The following is an 18,643-nucleotide window of genomic DNA, read 5'->3' on the forward strand; positions in this document are numbered from 1 at the left end:
TCTCACTCACCCGCTGTTTCTCCCACCCCACTCTCTCTCCCACCCCTCTCTCTCTCGCACCCACTCTCTCTCACCCCTCTATCCCACCCACTCTCTCTCACCCTCTCTCTCTCTCTCATCCTTCTCTCTCTCTCACCACTCTCTCTCCCACCCCATCGCTCTCCCACCCTGTCTCTCTCGAACCACATTCTCTCTCACACCCTCTCTCTCAAACCCCCTCTCTCATCCCTCTCTCTCATCCCCCCTCTCTCATCCCCCTCTAAATCGATCCCTCTCTCTCAACCCCTCTCTCTCACTCCTCTCCCTCACTCTCTTCTCTCTCTCAACCCGTCACTCTCTCTCCCCCTCTCTCTCTCACCCCCTCTGTCTCACCCCCTCTCTTTCTCACTCCATCTCTCTTTTACCCCTCTCTCTCTCCCCCCCCTCTTTCTCACGCCCCCTCTCTCCCTCTCTCCCCCTCTCTGTTCTGCCCCCTCCCACCCCGTCTCGTTCACTTTCCCTCTCTCTCAGCCCCACTCTCTCCATCACTCTCTATCTCACCCTTCTCTCTCTCACCCTTCTCTCTCTCACCCTCTCTCTCTCACCGCGCCTCTCTCTCACCCCCCTTTTTCTCACCCCCCTTTCTATCATTCCCTCTCTCTCAGCCCCACTCTCTCTCACTTTCTCTCTCACCCTTCTCTCTCTCACACCTCTCTCTCTCACCCCACTCTCTCTCACCGTCCCTCTCTCTCAACCCCCTCTCACACTCCCCTTTCTCTCACCCACCTCTCTCCCTCTCTCTCATCCCTTCTCTCTCACCGCCACTCTCTCTCACTCTCTCTCTCACCACTCTCTCTCACCCCGCTCTCTCACCGCCCCTCTCTCTCACCGCGCCTCTCTCTCACCCCACACCCCCACACTCCCCTTTCTGTCACCCTCCTCTCTCTCTCATCCCCTCTCACTCACCCCCACTCTCTCCCTCACTCTCTCTCTCACCCCTCTCTCACCCTCTCTCTCTCACGCACCTCATCCTCCTCTCTCTCACCCGCTCTCTCTCAAACCCCTCTCTCTAAAACCCTTCTCTCTCACCCTCTCTCTCACCCCCCTCATCCTCCTCTCTCTCTCTCTCACCCGCTCTCTCAAACCACCTCTCTCTCGCAACCCCTCTCTCTCACCCTCCTCCTCCTCTCTCTCACCCGTTCTCTCTCGCTCTCTCAAACCTCCTCTCTCTCTAAACCCCTCTCTCACACCCTCTCTCTCACCCACTCATCGTCCGCTTGCTCTCTCACCCGCACTCTCAAGCTCTATCTCACTCTCTCTCTCACCCCCCTCATCCTCTTCTTTCTCTCTCTCTAAACCTCTCTCTCACCTCTCTCTCTCAAACCCGTCTCATCCTCCTCTCTCTCTCTCTCACCCGCCATCTCTCGCTCTCTCAAACCCCGTCTCTCTCTATAACCCCTCTCTCTCACCCTCTCTCTCATCCCCACATTCTCTTCTCTCTCTCTCTCTCTCTCTCTCTCACCCGCTCTCTCTCGCTCTCTCAAAACCCCTCTCTCTCTAAACCCCTCTCTCACCCCCTCATCCTCCTCTCTCTCTCTCACCCGCTCTCTCTCGCTCTCTCAAACCCTCTCTCTCTCACCCTCTCTCTCTAACCCCCTCATCCTCCTCTCTCTCACCCGCTCTCTCTCGCTCTCTCAAACCCCCTCTCTCTCTCAACCCCTCTCTCTCACCCTCTCTCTCTCACCCGCTCTCGCTTGCTCTCTCAAACACCTTCTCTTACACACTCTCTCACCCCCCTCATCCTCCTCTCTCTCTCTCACCCGCTCTAACTCGCTCTCTCAAACCCTCTCTCTCTCAACCCCTCTCTCTCACCCTCTCTCTCTCACCCCCTCATCATCCTCCCACTCTCTCACCCGCTCTCTCTTGCTATCTCAAACCCCTTCTCTCTCTAAAACCCCTCTCTCTCACCCTCTCTCTCTCACCCCCCTCATCCTCCTCTCTCTCTCTCACCCGCTCTCTCACTCTCTCAAACCCTCTCTCTCTCTAAAAGCCCTGTCTCTCACCCTCTGTCTCTCACGCCCAATCCTCCTCTCTCTCTCTCACCCGCGCTCTCTCGATCTCTCAAACCCTTTCTCTCTCTCAACCCCCTCTCTCTCACACCCTCTCTCACCCCCCCATCCTCGTCTCTCTCTCACCCGCTCTCACTCGCTCTTTCAAACCCCCTCTCTCTCAACCCCTCTCTCTCACCCCTCTCTCTCACGCCCCTCATCCTCCTCTCTCTCACCCACTCTCTCTCGTTCTCTCAAACCCTCTCTCTCCAAAACCCATCTCTCTGGCCCTCGCTCTCTCACCCCCCTCATCCTCTCTCTCTCTCACACGCTCTCTCTCACCGCCCTCATCCTCCTCCCCACGTCTCACCCGCGCTCTCTCGCTCTCTCGCTCTCTCAAATCCCCTCTCTCTAAACCCCTCTCTCGCACCCTCTCTCTCTCATCCGCTCTCTCAAACCCCCTTTCTCTCTAAAACCCCTCTCTCTCTCACCCTCTCTCACTCTCTCACCACTCTCATCCTCCTCTCTCTCTCTCACCCACTCTCTCTCATACTCTCAAACCCCCTCTCTCTCCACCCGTCGCTCTCATCCTCACTCTCTCACCCCCCTCATCCTCCTAACTCTCTCTCACCCGCTCGCTCTCGCTCTCTCAAACCCCCTCTCTCTCAAACCCCCTCCATCAACCTCTCTCTCACACCCCCCTCATCCTCCTCTCTCTCTCACCCGTTCTCTCTCACTCTCTCAAACACCCTCTCTCTCTAAACCCTTTCTCTCTCACCCTCTCTGTCTCAACCCCCTCATCCTCCTCTCTCTCTCACCCTCTCTCTCTCACTCCCCTCATCCTCCTCTCTCTCTCTCACCCGCTCTCTCACTCTCTCAAATCCCTCTCTCTAAATCCCGTATCTCTCACCCTCTGTCTCTCACCCCCATCCTCCTCAATCTCTCTCACCCACTCTCTCACTCTCTCAAAAACCCTCTCTCTCTAAAACCCCTCTCTCACACCTTCTCTCTCACACCCATTTCATCCTCCTCTCTCTCTCTCTCTCACCCGCTCTCTCGCTCTCTCAAACCCCGTCTCTCTCTATAACCCCTCTCTCACCCTCTCTCTCAACCCCCTCATCCTCCTCTCTCTCTCTCTCTCACCCGCTCTCTCTCGCTCTCTCAACCCCCCCCTCACTCTAAAACCCCTCTCTCTCACACTCTCTCTCTCACCCCCCTCATCCTCCTTTCTATCTCTCTCACCCGCTCTCTCTCGCTCTCTTAAAGCCCCTCTCTCTCTAAAACCCCTATCTCTCACCCTCTGTCTCTCACCCCCCTAATCCTCCTCTATCTCTCTCACCCGCTCTCTCTCGCTCTCTCAAACCCCCTCCCTCTCTAAAACCCCTCTCTCTCACCCTCTCTCTCACCCCCTCATCCTCTTCTCTCTCTCTCACCCGCTCTCTCAAAACCCCTCTCTCTCAACCCCTCTCTCTCACCCTCTCTCTCTCATCCCCCTCATCATACTCTCTCTCTCTCACCCGCTCTCTCTCGCTCTCTTAAAGCCCCTCTCTCTCTAAAACCCCTATCACTCACCATCTGTCTCTCACCCCCCTAATCCTCCTCTATCTCTCTCACCCGCTCTCTCTCGCGCTCTCAAACCCCCTCCCTCTCTAAAACCCCTCTCTCACCCTCTCTCTCTCACACCCGTCTCATCCTCCTCTCTCTCTCTCACCCGCCATCTCTCGCTCTCTCAAACCCCGTCTCTCTCTATAACCCCTCTCTCTCACCCTCTCTCTCACCCCCTCATCCTCTTCTCTCTCTCTCTCACCCGCTCTCTCAAAACCCCTCTCTCTCTCAACCCCTCTCTCTCACCCTCTCTCTCTCATCCCCTTCATCATACTCTCTCTCTCTCACCCGCTCTCTCTCGCTCTCTCAAACGACGTCTCTCTCCAAACCCCTCTCTCTCACACTCTCTCTCTCACCCCCTCCTCCTCCTCTCTCTCTCTCACCCGCACTCTCTCGCTCTCTGAAACCCCCTCTCTCTCTAAACCCCTATCTCTCACGCTCCCTCTCTCACCCCCTCATCCTCCTCTCTCTCTCTCTCACTCTCTCTCGATCCCTCAAACCCCCTCTCTCTCAACCCCTCTCTCTCACCCTCTCTCTCTCGCCCCCTCATCCTCCTCTCTCTCTCTCTCCCGCTCTCTCTCGCTCTCTCAAACCCATTCTCTCTCTCAACCCCTCTCTCTCACCCTCTCTCTCTCACCCCCTCATGCTCCTCCCTCTCTCTCAGCCGCTCTCTCTTGCTCTCTCAAACACCTTCGCTCACACCCTCTCTCACCCCCCTCCTCCTCCTCTCTCTCTCTCTCACCCGCTCTAACTCGCTCTCTCAAACCCCCTCTCTCTCTCACCCTCTCTCTCTCACCCTCTCTCTCTCACACCACTCATTCTCCTCCCTTTCTCTCACCCGCTCTCTCTTGCTCTTTCAAACACATTCGCTTACACCCTCTCTCAACCCCATCATCCTCTTCTCTCTCTTCACCCGCTCTCTCTCGCTCTCTCTCAAACCCCCCCTCACTCAAAAACCCCTCTCTCTCACACTCTCTCTCTCACCCCCCTCATCCTCCTCTCTCTCTCTCACCCGCTCTCTCTCGCTCTCTCAAACCCCCTCCCTCTCTAAAACTACTATCTCTCACCCTCTGTCTCTCACACCCCTAATCCTCCTCTATCTCTCTCACCCGCTCTCTCTCGCTCTCTCAAAGCCCCTCTCTCTCTAAAACCCCTCTCTCTCACCCTCTGTCTCTCACCCCCCTAATCCTCTCTATCTCTCTCACCCGCTCTCTCTCGCTCTCGCAAACCCCATCCCTCTCTAAAACCCCTCTCTCACCCTCTCTCTCTCACACCCGTCTCATCCTCCTATCTCTCTCTCACCCGCCATCTCTCGCTCTCTCAAACCCCGTCTCTCTCTGTAACCCCTCTCTCTCACCCTCTCTTTCACCCCCTAATCCTCTTCTCTCTCTCTCTCACCCGCTCTCTCAAAACCCCTCTCTCTCTCAACCCCTCTCTCTCACCCTCTCTCTCACATCCCCCTCATCATACTCTCTCTCTCTCTCACTCGCTCTCTCTCGCTCTCTCAAACGACGTCTCTCTCTAAACCCCTCTCTCTCACACTCTCTCTCTCACCCCCTCCTCCTCCTCTCTCTCTCTCACCCGCACTCTCTCGCTCTCTGAAACCCCCTCTCTCTCTAAACCCCTATCTCTCACGCTCCCTCTCTCACCCCCCTCATCCTCCTCTCTCTCTCTCTCACTCTCTCTCGATCCCTCAAACCCCCTCTCTCTCAACCCCTCTCTCTCACCCTCTCTCTCTCGCCCCCTCATCCTCCTCTCTCTCTCTCTCCCGCTCTCTCTCGCTCTCTCAAACCCATTCTCTCTCTCAACCCCTCTCTCTCACCCTCTCTCTCTCACCCCCTCATGCTCCTCCCTCTCTCTCAGCCGCTCTCTCTTGCTCTCTCAAACACCTTCGCTCACACCCTCTCTCACCCCCCTCCTCCTCCTCTCTCTCTCTCTCACCCGCTCTAACTCGCTCTCTCAAACCCCCTCTCTCTCTCACCCTCTCACTCTCACCCTCTCTCTCTCACACCACTCATTCTCCTCCCTTTCTCTCACCCGCTCTCTCTTGCTCTTTCAAACACATTCGCTTACACCCTCTCTCAACCCCCTCATCCTCTTCTCTCTCTTCACCCGCTCTCTCTCGCTCTCTCTCAAACACCCCCTCACTCTAAAACCCCTCTCTCTCACACTCTCTTTCTCACCCCCCTCATCCTCCTCTCTCTCTCTCACCCGCTCTCTCTCGCTCTCTCAAACCCCCTCTCTCTCTAAAACCCCTATCTCTCACCCTCTGTCTCTCACCCCACTAATCCTCCTCTATCTCACTCACCCGCTCTCTCTCGCTCTCGCAAACCCCATCCCTCTCTAAAACCCCTCTCTCACCCTCTCTCTCTCACACCCGTCTCATCCTCCTATCTCTCTCACCCGCCATATCTCGCTCTCTCAAACCCCGTCTCTCTCTGTAACCCCTCTCTCTCACCCTCTCTTTCACCCCCTAATCCTCTTCTCTCTCTCTCTCACCCGCTCTCTCAAAACCCCTCTCTCTCTCAACCCCTCTCTCTCACCCTCTCTCTCACATCCCCTCATCATATTCTCTCTCTCTCACCCGCTCTCTCTCGCTCTCTCAAACCACGTCTCTCTCTAAACCCCTCTCTCTCACACCCTCTCTCTCACCCCCTCCTCCTCCTCTCTCTCTCTCTCTCACCCGCTCTCTCTCGGTCTCTGAAACCCCCTCTCTCTAAACCCCTCTCTCTCACGCTCCCCCTCTCACCCCCCTCATCCTCCTCTCTCTCTCTCACACGCTCTCTCTCGATCCCTCAAACCCCCTCTCTCTCAACCCCTCTCTCTCACCCTCTCTCTCTCACCCCCTCATCCTCCTCTCTCTCTCTCTCTCCCGCTCTCTCTCGCTCTCTCAAACCCACTCTCTCTCTCAACCCCTCTCTCTCACCATCTCTCTCTCACCCCCCTCATTCTCCTCCCTCTCTCTCACCCGCTCTCTCTTGCTCTCTCAAACACCTTCGCTCACACCCTCTCTCACCCCCCTCATCCTCCTCTCTCTCTCACCCGCTCTAACTCGCTCTCTCAAACCCCCTCTCTCTCTCAACCCCTCTCTCACTATCTCTCTCTCACCCCCCTCATTCTCCTCCCTCTCTCTCACCCGCTCTCTCTTGCTCTTTCAAACACATTCGCTTACGCCCTCTCTCACCCCCCTCATCCTCCTCTCTCTCTCTCTCACTCTCTCTCGATCCCTCAAACCCCCTCTCTCTCAACCCCTCTCTCTCACCCTCTCTCTCTCGCCCCCTCATCCTCCTCTCTCTCTCCCGCTCTCTCTCGCTCTCTCACACCCATTCTCTCTCTCAACCCCTCTCTCTCACCCTCTCTCTCTCACCCCCTCATGCTCCTCCCTCTCTCTCAGCCGCTCTCTCTTGCTCTCTCAAACACCTTCGCTCACACCCTCTCTCACCCCCCTCCTCCTCCTCTCTCTCTCTCTCACCCGCTCTAACTCGCTCTCTCAAACCCCCTCTCTCTCTCACCCTCTCTCTCTCACCCTCTCTCTCTCACACCACTCATTCTCCTCCCTTTCTCTCACCCGCTCTCTCTTGCTCTTTCAAACACATTCGCTTACACCCTCTCTCAACCCCCTCATCCTCTTCTCTCTCTTCACCCGCTCTCTCTCGCTCTCTCTCAAACCCCCCTCACTCTAAAACCCCTCTCTCTCACACTCTCTCTCTCACCCCACTCATCCTCCTCTCTCTCTCTCACCCGCTCTCTCTCGCTCTCTCAAACCCCCTCCCTCTCTAAAACTACTATCTCTCACCCTCTGTCTCTCACACCCCTAATCCTCCTCTATCTCTCTCACCCGCTCTCTCTCGCTCTCTCAAAGCCCCTCTCTCTAAAACCCCTCTCTCTCACCCTCTGTCTCTCACCCCCCTAATCCTCCTCTATCTCTCTCACCCGCTCTCTCTCGCTCTCGCAAACCCCATCCCTCTCTAAAACCCCTCTCTCACCCTCTCTCTCTCACACCCGTCTCATCCTCCTCTCTCTCTCTCACCCGCCATCTCTCGCTCTCTCAAACCCCGTCTCTCTCTGTAACCCTCTCTCTCACCCTCTCTTTCACCCCCTAATCCTCTTCTCTCTCTCTCTCACCCGCTCTCTCAAAACCCCTCTCTCTCTCAACCCCTCTCTCTCACCCTCTCTCTCACATCCCCCTCATCATACTCTCTCTCTCTCACCCGCTCTCTCTCGCTCTCTCAAACGACGTCTCTCTCTAAACCCCTCTCTCTCACACTCTCTCTCTCACCCCCTCCTCCTCCTCTCTCTCTCTCACCCGCACTCTCTCGCTCTCTGAAACCCCCTCTCTCTCTAAACCCCTATCTCTCACGCTCCCTCTCTCACCCCCCTCATCCTCCTCTCTCTCTCTCTCACTCTCTCTCGATCCCTCAAACCCCCTCTCTCTCAACCCCTCTCTCTCACCCTCTCTCTCTCGCCCCCTCATCCTCCTCTCTCTCTCTCTCCCGCTCTCTCTCGCTCTCTCACACCCATTCTCTCTCTCAACCCCTCTCTCTCACCCTCTCTCTCTCACCCCCTCATGCTCCTCCCTCTCTCTCAGCCGCTCTCTCTTGCTCTCTCAAACACCTTCGCTCACACCCTCTCTCACCCCCCTCCTCCTCCTCTCTCTCTCTCACCCGCTCTAACTCGCTCTCTCAAACCCCCTCTCTCTCTCACCCTCTCTCTCTCACCGTCTCTCTCTCACACCACTCATTCTCCTCCCTTTCTCTCACCCGCTCTCTCTTGCTCTTTCAAACACATTCGCTTACACCCTCTCTCAACCCCCTCATCCTCTTCTCTCTCTTCACCCGCTCTCTCTCGCTCTCTCTCAAACACCCCCTCACTCTAAAACCCCTCTCTCTCACACTCTCTCTCTCACCCCCCTCATCCTCCTCTCTCTCTCTCACCCGCTCTCTCTCGCTCTCTCAAACCCCCTCTCTCTCTAAAACCCCTATCTCTCACCCTCTGTCTCTCACCCCCCTAATCCTCCTCTATCTCTCTCACCCGCTCTCTCTCGCTCTCGCAAACCCCATCCCTCTCTAAAACCCCTCTCTCACCCTCTCTCTCTCACACCCGTCTCATCCTCCTATCTCTCTCACCCGCCATCTCTCGCTCTCTCAAACCCCGTCTCTCTCTGTAACCCCTCTCTCTCACCCTCTCTTTCACCCCCTAATCCTCTTCTCTCTCTCTCTCTCACCCGTTCTCTCAAAACCCCTCTCTCTCTCAACCCCTCTCTCTCACCCTCTCTCTCACATCCCCCTCATCATATTCTCTCTCTCTCACCCGCTCTCTCTCGCTCTCTCAAACCACGTCTCTCTCTAAACCCCTCTCTCTCACACTCTCTCTCTCACCCCCTCCTCCTCCTCTCTCTCTCTCTCTCACCCGCTCTCTCTCGGTCTCTGAAACCCCCTCTCTCTAAACCCCTCTCTCTCACGCTCCCCCTCTCACCCCCCTCATCCTCCTCTCTCTCTCTCACACGCTCTCTCTCGATCCCTCAAACCCCCTCTCTCTCAACCCCTCTCTCTCACCCTCTCTCTCTCACCCCCTCATCCTCCTCTCTCTCTCTCTCCCGCTCTCTCTCGCTCTCTCAAACCCACTCTCTCTCTCAACCCCTCTCTCTCACCATCTCTCTCTCACCCCCCTTATTCTCCTCCCTCTCTCTCACCCGCTCTCTCTTGCTCTCTCAAACACCTTCGCTCACACCCTCTCTCACCCCCGTCATCCTCCTCTCTCTCTCACCCGCTCTAACTCGCTCTCTCAAACCCCCTCTCTCTCTCAACCCCTCTCTCACTATCTCTCTCTCACCCCCCTCATTCTCCTCCCTCTCTCTCACCCGCTCTCTCTTGCTCTTTCAAACACATTAGCTTACGCCCTCTCTCACCCCCCTCATCCTCCTCTCTCTCTCTCACCCGCTCTAACTCGCTCGCTCAAACCCCCACTCTATCTCAACCCCTCTTTCTCACCCACTGTCTCTCACCGCCTCATCCTCCACTCTCTCTCTCCGATCCGCTCTAACTCGCTCTCTCAAACCCCCACTCTCTCTCAACCCCTCTCTCTCACCCTCTCTCTCTCACCCCCTCATCCTCCACTCTCTCTCTCTAAACCCCCTCTCTCTCACTCACTCTCTCTCTCACCCCCTTATGCTCCTCTCTCCCTCTCACCAGCACTCTCTCGCTCTCTCAAACCCCTCTCTCTCAACCCCTCTCTCTCACCCTCTCTCTCTCACCCCCCCCCCCCTTCATCCTCCTCACTCTCTCTCACCCGCTCTCTCTCACTCTCTCAAACCACCTCTCTCTCTCAAACCCTCTCTCTCACCCTCTCTCTCTCACCCCCCTCATCCTCCTCTCTCTCTCTCACCCATTCTCTCTCTCTCAAACCCCTCTCGCTCTCAACCCATCTCTCTCACCTTCTCTCTCTCACGCCCCTCATCCTCCTCTCTCTCACCTGCTCTCTCTCAAACCCCCTCACGCTCTAAAACCTCTCTCTCTCTCACCTTCTCTCTCTCAAGCCCCTCATCCTCCTCTCTCTCTCTCACAACCGCACTCTCACGCTCTATCAAACCCCCTCTCTCACTAAAACCCCTCTCTCTCACCCTCTCTCTCTCTCACCGCCCTCATCATCCTCTCGCTCTCTCAATACTCTCTCTCACCCCCCTCATCCTCCTCTCTCTCTCACACACGCTCTCTCAAACCACCCCTCACTCTAAACCCCTCTCTCACACACACTCTCTTTCACCCCCCTCATCTTCCTCTCTCTCTCTCTCACCCGCGCTCTCTTGCTCCCTCAAACCCCTCTCTCTCCAAAACCCCTCTCTCACCCTCGGTCTCTCACCCCCCTCATCCTCCTCTCTCTCTCACCCGCTTTCTCTCGCTCTCTCAAACCCCTCTCTCTCTAAAACCCCCATCTCTCACCCTTTCTCTCTCACCCCCTCATCCTCCTCTCTCTCTCACCCGCGCTCTCTCGCTCTCTCAAACCCCTCTCTCTCTAAAACCCCTCTCTCTCACCCTTTCTCTCTCACCCCCTCACCCTCCTCACTCTCTCTCACATGCTCTCTCTCGTTGTCTCAAACGCCCTCTCTCACTAAAACCCCCCTCTCTCACCCTCTCTCTCTCACCCCCCTCATCCTACTCTCTCTCTCTCACCCACTCTCTCGCTCTCTCAAACCCCCTCTCTCTCTAAACCCCTCTCGCTCACCTTCTCTTTCTCACCCCCCGCATCCTCCTCTCTCTCTCTCACTCGCTCTCTCTCGCTCTTTCACACCCCCTCTCTCTATCAACCCCTTTCTCTCACCCTCTCTCTCCCACCGCTCTCATCCTCCTCGCTCTCTCTCACCTGCTCTGTCTCGCTCTCCCAACTCCTCTCTCTCACCCTCTCTTTCTCAACCCCTCATCCTCCTCTCTCTCTCTCACCTGCTCTCTCTCGGTCTCTCAAACCCCCTCTCTCTCTCAATCCCTCTCGCTCACCTTCTGTTTCTCACCCTTCTCATCCTCCTCTCTCTCTCACCTGCTCTCTCTTGCTCTCTCACACCCCCTCTCTCTCTCAAGCCCTTTCTCTCAACCTCTCTCTCTCCCACCGCTCTCATATTCCTCTCTCTCTCACCCGCTCTGTCTCGCTCTCTCAAACCCCCCCTCTCTCTCAACCCCTCTCTCACCCTCTCTCTCTTTCACCCCCTCATCCTCCTCCCTCTCTCTCACCCGCTCTCTTAAACCCCCTCTCTCTCTCAACCCCTCTCGCTCACCTTCTCTCTCTCACTCCCCTCATCCTCCTCTCTCTCTCACCCGCTCTCTCCCGCTGTCTCAAACCCAGTCTCTCTCTAAAACCCTCTCTCTCACCCTCTCTCTCCCTCACCTGTTCTCTCTCGCTCTCTCAAACTCCCTCTCTCTCAACCCATCTCTCTCACCCTCTCTCTCTCACGCCCCTCATCCTCTTCTCTCTCACCCGCTCTCTCTCAAAACCCCTCTCTCTCTAAAACCCTTCTCTCTCACCCTCTCTCTCACCCCCCTCATCCTCCTCTCTCTCTCTCACCCTCTCTCACTCACTGCCTTCATGCTCCTCCCTCTCTCTCACCCGCGCTCTCAAACCACCTCTCTCTCGCAACCCCTCTCTCTCACCCTCTCTCTATCACACCCTCCTCCTCCTCTCTCTCCCACCCGCTCTCTCTCGCTCTCTCAAACCTCCTCTCTCTCTAAACCCCTCTCTCACACCCTCTCTCTCACCCACTCATCGTCCTCTTGTTCTCTCACACACTCTCTTTCACCCCCCTCATCCTCCTCTCTCTCCCTCACCCGCTCTCTCGCTCTCTCAAACCCCTCTCTCTCTAACACCCCTCTCTCAACCTCTCTCTCTCACCCCCCTCATCCGCCTCTTTCTCTCTCACCCGTGCTCTCTTGCTCTCTCAAACCCCATCTCTCTCGAAACCCCCTCTCTCCCACCCTCGTTCTCTCACACCCCTCATCCTCCTCTCTCTCTCTCTCACCCGATCTCTCGATCCCTCAAACACCCCCTCTCTAAAACCCCTCTCTCTCAACACTCTCTCTCTCCCCCCTCATCCTACTCTCTCTCTCTCACCCGCTCTCTCTCACTCTCTCAAACCACCCCCTCACTCTAAAAGTCCTCTCTCTCACACTCTCTCTCACCCCCTTCATGCTCCTCTCTGTCTCTCATCCGCTTTCTCTCGCTCTCTCAAAACCCCTCTCTCTCTAAAACCCCTATCTCTCACCCTGTGCCTCTCACCCCCCTCATTCTCCTCTATCTCTCTCTCACCCGCTCTCTCTTGCTCCCGCAAACCCCCTCTCTCTCTGAAACCCCTCTCTCACCCTCTCTCTCACACTCATCATCCTCTCTCTCTCTCACCCGCCATCTCTCGCTCTCTCAAACCCCGTCTCTCTATAACCCCTCTCTCTCACCCACTCTCTCATCCCCCTCATCCTCTTCTCTCTCTCTCTCTCACGCGCTCTCCCTCGCTCTCTCAAAACCCTCTCTCTCTAAACCCCTCTCTCTCACCTTCCCTCTCTTCACCCCCTCATCCTCCCCTCTCTCTCTCTCTCTCTCACCCGCTCTCTCTTGCTCTCTCAAACCCCCCTCTCTCTATCAACCACTCTCTCTCACCCTCTCTCTCTCACCCCCTCATCCTCCTCTCTCTCACCCGCTCTCTCTCGCCCTTTCAAACCCCCTCTCTCTCTCAACCCCTCTCTCTCACCCTCTCTCTCACCCCCCTCATTCTCCTCCCTCTCTCTTACCCGCGCTCTCTTGCTCTCTCAAACACCTTCTCTCACACCCTCTGTCACCCCCCTCATCTTCCTCTCTCTCTCACCCGCTCTAACTCGCTCTCTCAAACCCCCCCTCTCTCTCAACCCCTCTCTCTCACCCTCTCTCTCTCACCCTCTCATCCTCCTCCCACTCTCTCACCCGCTCTCTCTTGCTATCTCTAACCCCTTCTCTCTCTAAAACCCCTCTCTCTCACCCTCTCTCTCTCACCCACCTCATCCTCCTCTCTCTCTCACCCGCTCTCTCTCACTCTCTGAAACCCCCTCTCTCTCTAAAACCCCTATCTGTCACCCTCTGTCTCTCACCCTCATCCTCCTCAATCTCTCTCACCCGCTCTCTCTCACTCTCTCAAACCCCGTCTCTCTCTCTATAACCCCTCTCTCTCTCACCCTCTCTCACCACCTCATCCTCTTCTCTCTCTCACACACACGCTCTCTCTCGCTCTCTCAAACCCCGTCTCTCTCTATAACTCCTCTCTCTCACCCTCTCTCACCACCTCATCCTTTTCTCTCTCTCTCACCCGCTCTCTCTCACTCTCTGAAACCCCTCTCTCTCTAAAACCCCTATCTGTCACCCTCTGTCTCTCACCCTCATGTCCTCAATCTCTCTCACCCGCTCTCTCTCACTCTCTCAAACCCCGTCTCTCTCTCTATAACCCCTCTCTCTCATCCTCTCTCACCACCTCATCCTCTTCTCTCTCTCTCTCACACGCACTCTCTCGCTCTCTCAAACCCCATCTCTCTCTCAACCCCTCCCTCTCTCACCCTCTCTCTCTCATCCCCCTCATCATACTCTCTCTCTCTCATCCCCCTCATCCTCCTCTCTCTCTCTCACCCGCTCTCTCTCACTCTCTGAAACCCCCTCTCTCTCTAAAACCCCTATCTGTCACCCTCTGTCTCTCACCCTCATCCTCCTCAATCTCTCTCACCCGCTCTCTCTCACTCTCTCAAACCCCGTCTCTCTCTCTATAACCCCTCTCTCTCACCCTCTCTCACCACCTCATTCTCTTCGCTCTCACACACACACGCTCTCTCTCGCTCTCTCAAACCCCATCTCTCTCTCAACCCCTCCCTCTCTCACCCTCTCTCTCTCATCCCCCTCATCATACTCTCTCTCCCTCTCTCAAACCACCTAGCTCTCTAAAACCCCTCTCTCTCACCCTCTCTCTCTTACCCCCTCATCCTCCTCTCTCTCTCTCTCTCACCCGCTCTCTCTCGCTCTCTCAAACCCCGTCTCTCTCTCAACCCCTCTCTCTCACCCTCTCTCTCTCACCCCCCCCATTCTCCTCCCTCTCTCTCACCCGCTCTCTCTTGCTCTCTCAAACACCTTCTCTCACACCCTCTCTCACCCCCTCATCCTCCTCTCTATCTCTCACCCGCTCTAACTCGCTCTCTCAAACCCCCCCTCTCTCTCAACGCCTCTCTCACTATCTCTCTCTCACCCCCTCATCCTCCTCCCGCTCTCTCACGCGCTCTCTCTCGTTCTCTCAAACCCCTCTCTCTCTGAAACCCCTCTCTCTCAACCCCTCTCTCTCACCCTCTCTTTCTCACCCCTCTCATCCTCCTCGCTCTCTCTCACCCGCTCTCTCTCTCTCTCTCAAACCCCCTCTTTCTCTCTACCCCTCTCTCTCACCCTCTCTCTCTCACCCCCCTCATTCTCCTTCCTCTCTCTCAACCGCTCTCTCTTGCTCTTTCAAACACATTCGCTTACACCCTCTCTCACCACCTCATCCTCCTCTCTCTCTCAACCGTGCTCTCTCAAACCCCATCTCTCTCTAAACCCCCTCTCTCTCACTCTCTCTCTCTCACCCCCTCATGCTCCTCTCTCCCTCTCACGAGCACTCTCTCGCTCTCTCAAACCCCTCTCTCTCTCTAAAACCGCTCACTCACCCTCTCTCTCTCACTGCCCTCATCCTCCTCTCTCTCTCACCCACTCTCTCGTACTCTCAAACGTCCTCTCTCAACCCCTCGCTCTCACCCTCACTCTCTCACCCCCTCATCTTCTTTTCTCTGTCACCCGCTCTCTCTCGCTCTCTCAACCCCCCTCTCTCTCAAAAACCCCTTTTTCTCACCCTCTCTATCTCACCCCCCTCATCCTTCTCTCTCTCACCCGCTCTCTCTTGCTCTCTCAAACCCCTCTCTCTCTAAAACCCCTCTCTCTCACCCTCTGTCTCTCACCCCCTCATCCTCCTCTCTCTCTCTCGCTCTCAAACTCCCCTCTCTCAAAAACCCCTCTCTCTTACCCTCACTCTCTCACACGCCTCATCCTCCTCTCTCACTCTCTCAACAGCTCTCTCTCGCTCTCTCAAACCTCCTCTCTCTTAGCCCCTCTCTCTCACCCTCTCTCTCACCCCCCTCATCCTCCTCTCTCTCTCTCACCCGCTCTCTCAAACGCCCTCTCTCTAAAACCCCTCTCTCTCTCACCCTATCTCTCTCTCTCACCCCCCTCATCCTCCTCTCTCTCTCTCTCACCCACTCTCTCGTACTCTCGAACCCCCTCCATCTCAACCCCTCGCTCTCACCCTCTCTCTCTCTCACCCCCATCTTCCTCACTCTCTCTCACCCGCTCTCTCTCTCGCTCTCTCAACCCCCTCTCTCTCTCTCAAACTCTCTCTCTCACTCTCTCTCTCTCTCACTCCACTCATCCTCCTCTCTCTCTCACCTGCTCTCTCACTCTCTCAAACACCCTCTCTATCAAAACCCCCCTCTCTCACTCTCTCTCTCACACGCCTCATCCTCCTATCTCACTCTCTCAACAGCTCTCTCTCGCTCTCTCAAACCCCTTCTCTCTCAACCCCTCTTTCTCACCCGCTCTCTCTCACCCCCTCCTCCTCCTCTCTCTCTCACTCGCTCTCTCTCGCTCTCTCAAACCCCTCTCTCTCTATACACCCTCTCTCTCACCCTCTCACTCTCACCCTCCTCATCCTCCTGTCTCTCTCTCACCCTCTCTCTCTCACATCCCCTCATCCTCCTCTCTCTCTCACCCGCTCTCTCTCGTTCTCTCAAACCCCTCTCTCTCTAAAACCCCTCTCTCTCACCCTCTGTCTCTCCCCCCTCACCCTCCTCTCTCTCTCTCTCACCCGTGCTCTCTCGCTCTCTCAAACCCCCCTCTCTCAACACCTCTCTCACACCCTCTCTCTCTCACCCCCCTCATCTCCTCTCTCTCTCACCCGCTCTCTCTCGCTCTCTCAAACCCACTCTCTCTCACCCTCTCTCTCTCACCCCCTCATCCTCCTCTCTCTCTCACCCGCGCTCTCTCGCTCTCTCAAAACACCTCTCCCTCTCAACTACTCTCTCTCACCCTCTCTCTCTTTCACCCCCCTCATCCTCCTCCCTCTCTCTCACCGACTCTCTCTCGCTCTCATATATCCCCTCTCTCAACACATCTCTCTCACCCTCTCTCTCTCACCCCCCTCATCCTCCTCTCTCTCTCAGCCGCTCTCTCTCGCTCTCTCAAACTCCCTCTCTCTCAACCCCTCTCTCACCCCCCTCATCATCCTCCTCTCTCTCTCAACCACGTTCTCTCGCTCTCTCAAAACACCTCGCTCTCTCAACTACTCTCTCTCTTTCACCCCCCTCATCCTCCACCCTCTCTCTCACCTACTCTCTCTCGCTCTCATATATCTCCTCTCTCAACCCCTCTCTCTCACCTTCTCTCTCTCACACCCTCATCCTCCTCTCTCTCTCACCCGCTCTCTCTCGCTCTCTCAAACCCCCTCTCTCTCAACCCCTCTCTCTCACCCTCTCTCTCTCACACCCTCATCCTCCTCTCTCTCTCTCACCCGCGCTCTCTCGCCCTCTGAAATCCCCTCGTTCTGTCAACCACTCTCTCACCCTCTCTCTCTCACCCCTCTCATCCTCCTCCCTCTCTCTCACCCGCTCTCTCTTGCTCTCTCAAACCCCTTCTGTCTCACCCTCTCTCTCACCCCCCTCATCCTCCTCTCTCTCAGGCTCTCTCTCTCTCTCAATCCCCCTCTCTCTCAACCCCTCTCTCTCACCCTCTCTCTCACCCCCCTCATCTTCCTCCCTCTCTCACCCGCTCTCTCTTGCTCTCTCAAACCGCCCCTCTCCCTCAACCCTCCTCTCTCACCCTCTCTCTCACCTCCCTCATCCTCCTCTCTCTCTCTCTCACCCGCGCTCTATCGCCCTCTTAAACCCCCTCTCTCTGTCAACCACTCTCTCCCCCTCTCTCTCACCCCTCTCATCCTCCTCCCTCTCTCTCACCCGCTCTCTCTTGCTCTCTCAAACCCCTTCTGTCTCACCCTCTCTCTCACCCCCTCATCCTCCTCTCTCTCTCTCACCCATCTCTCTCGCTCTCTCAAACCGCCCCTCTCCCTCAACCCTCCTCTCTCACCCTCTCTCTCACCTCCCTCATCCTCCTCTCTCTCTCTCTCACCCGCTCTCTCTCGCTCTCTCAAACCCCTCTCTCTGTCAACCACTCTCTCACCCTCTCTCTCTCTCACCCCCCTCATCCTCCCTTCTCTCAAGCTCTCTCTCTCTCTCAATCCCCCTCTCTCTCAACCCCTCTCTCTCACCCTCTCTCTCACCCCCTCATCCTCCTCCCTCTCTCACCCGCTCTCTCTTGCTCTCTCAAACCCCTTCTCTCTCTAAACCCCCTCTCCCTCACCCTCTCTCTCTCACCCCCTCATCCTCCTCTCTCTCTCTCACCCGCTCTCTCTCGCTCTCTCAAACCCCCTCTCTCTCTAAAATCCCTCTCTCTCTCACCCCCCTCATCCTCCTCTCTCTCTCTCTCACCCGCTCTCTCTCGCTCTCTCACCCTTCTCCCCCTCAATCCCTCTCTCTCACCCTCTCTCTCTCACCCCCCTCATCCTCCTCCCTCTCTCACCCGCTCTCTCTCGCTCTCTCAAACCCCCTCTCTCTTTGTCAGCCACTCGCTTTCTCACCCCCGCTCTGTCAACCCCTTTCTCTCTTACCCCCTCACCCGCGCTCTTTCTCAACCCTCTCTCTCAAATGTCCTCTCTCATACCCGTCTCTCTTACTCACCTCTGTTGCACCCCTCCCGCTCTCTCACACACTTCTCTCTCTCATCCCCTCTCTCTCACCCCTCCCTCTCTCCCACCCTCTCTCTACCTCTTTCTCATCCCCTCTCTCTACCTCTTTCTCATCCCCTCTCTCTCCTTCTCACTCCCTCTATCTCACCTCCCTCATTCTCACCCACTCTCTCACCTCCTCCCTCTCTCCCACCCTCTCTCTCTCTCAACCCCCTCTCTCATTCCCCATCTCTCACCAACCTCTCTCTCAAACCCCCCCTCTCTCTCTCACCCACCTCTCTCTCTCAGCCCCCCTCACCCCCTCTCACACACCTCTCTCTCTCCCACCCCACTCACACCCCATCTATCTTCCTCCCCACCTCCCTCACCCCCCTCCAAACCCCTTTCCCACCCCCATCCCCCACACACCCCCTCACCCACCTACCCTCTCACCCCTCTCTCTCACCCCCCTCTTACACCCCCTCTCTCTCTCCAACCCCTCTCTGTCACCCCTCTCTTTCTCTCACCACTCTAACTTTCCTCCCCTCTCCCCTCTCTCTCCCCCGTCTCTCACTACTCTCTCACCCTCTCTCTTACCTATCTCTCTCTCTCACACACACCCCTCTCTCTCACGTCCTCCCTCTCTCATCCCATCCCTCTCTCACACCCTTCCACTCTCACACTCTCCCTCACACCCCTCTCCCTCACACCCCTCTCTATCACCCTC

Source organism: Chiloscyllium plagiosum, unplaced genomic scaffold (assembly GCF_037043375.1).
Source record: "Chiloscyllium plagiosum isolate Xiang-an unplaced genomic scaffold, Cpla_swu_hap1 HiC_scaffold_45, whole genome shotgun sequence".
Classification (NCBI taxonomy): Eukaryota; Metazoa; Chordata; class Chondrichthyes; order Orectolobiformes; family Hemiscylliidae; genus Chiloscyllium; species Chiloscyllium plagiosum.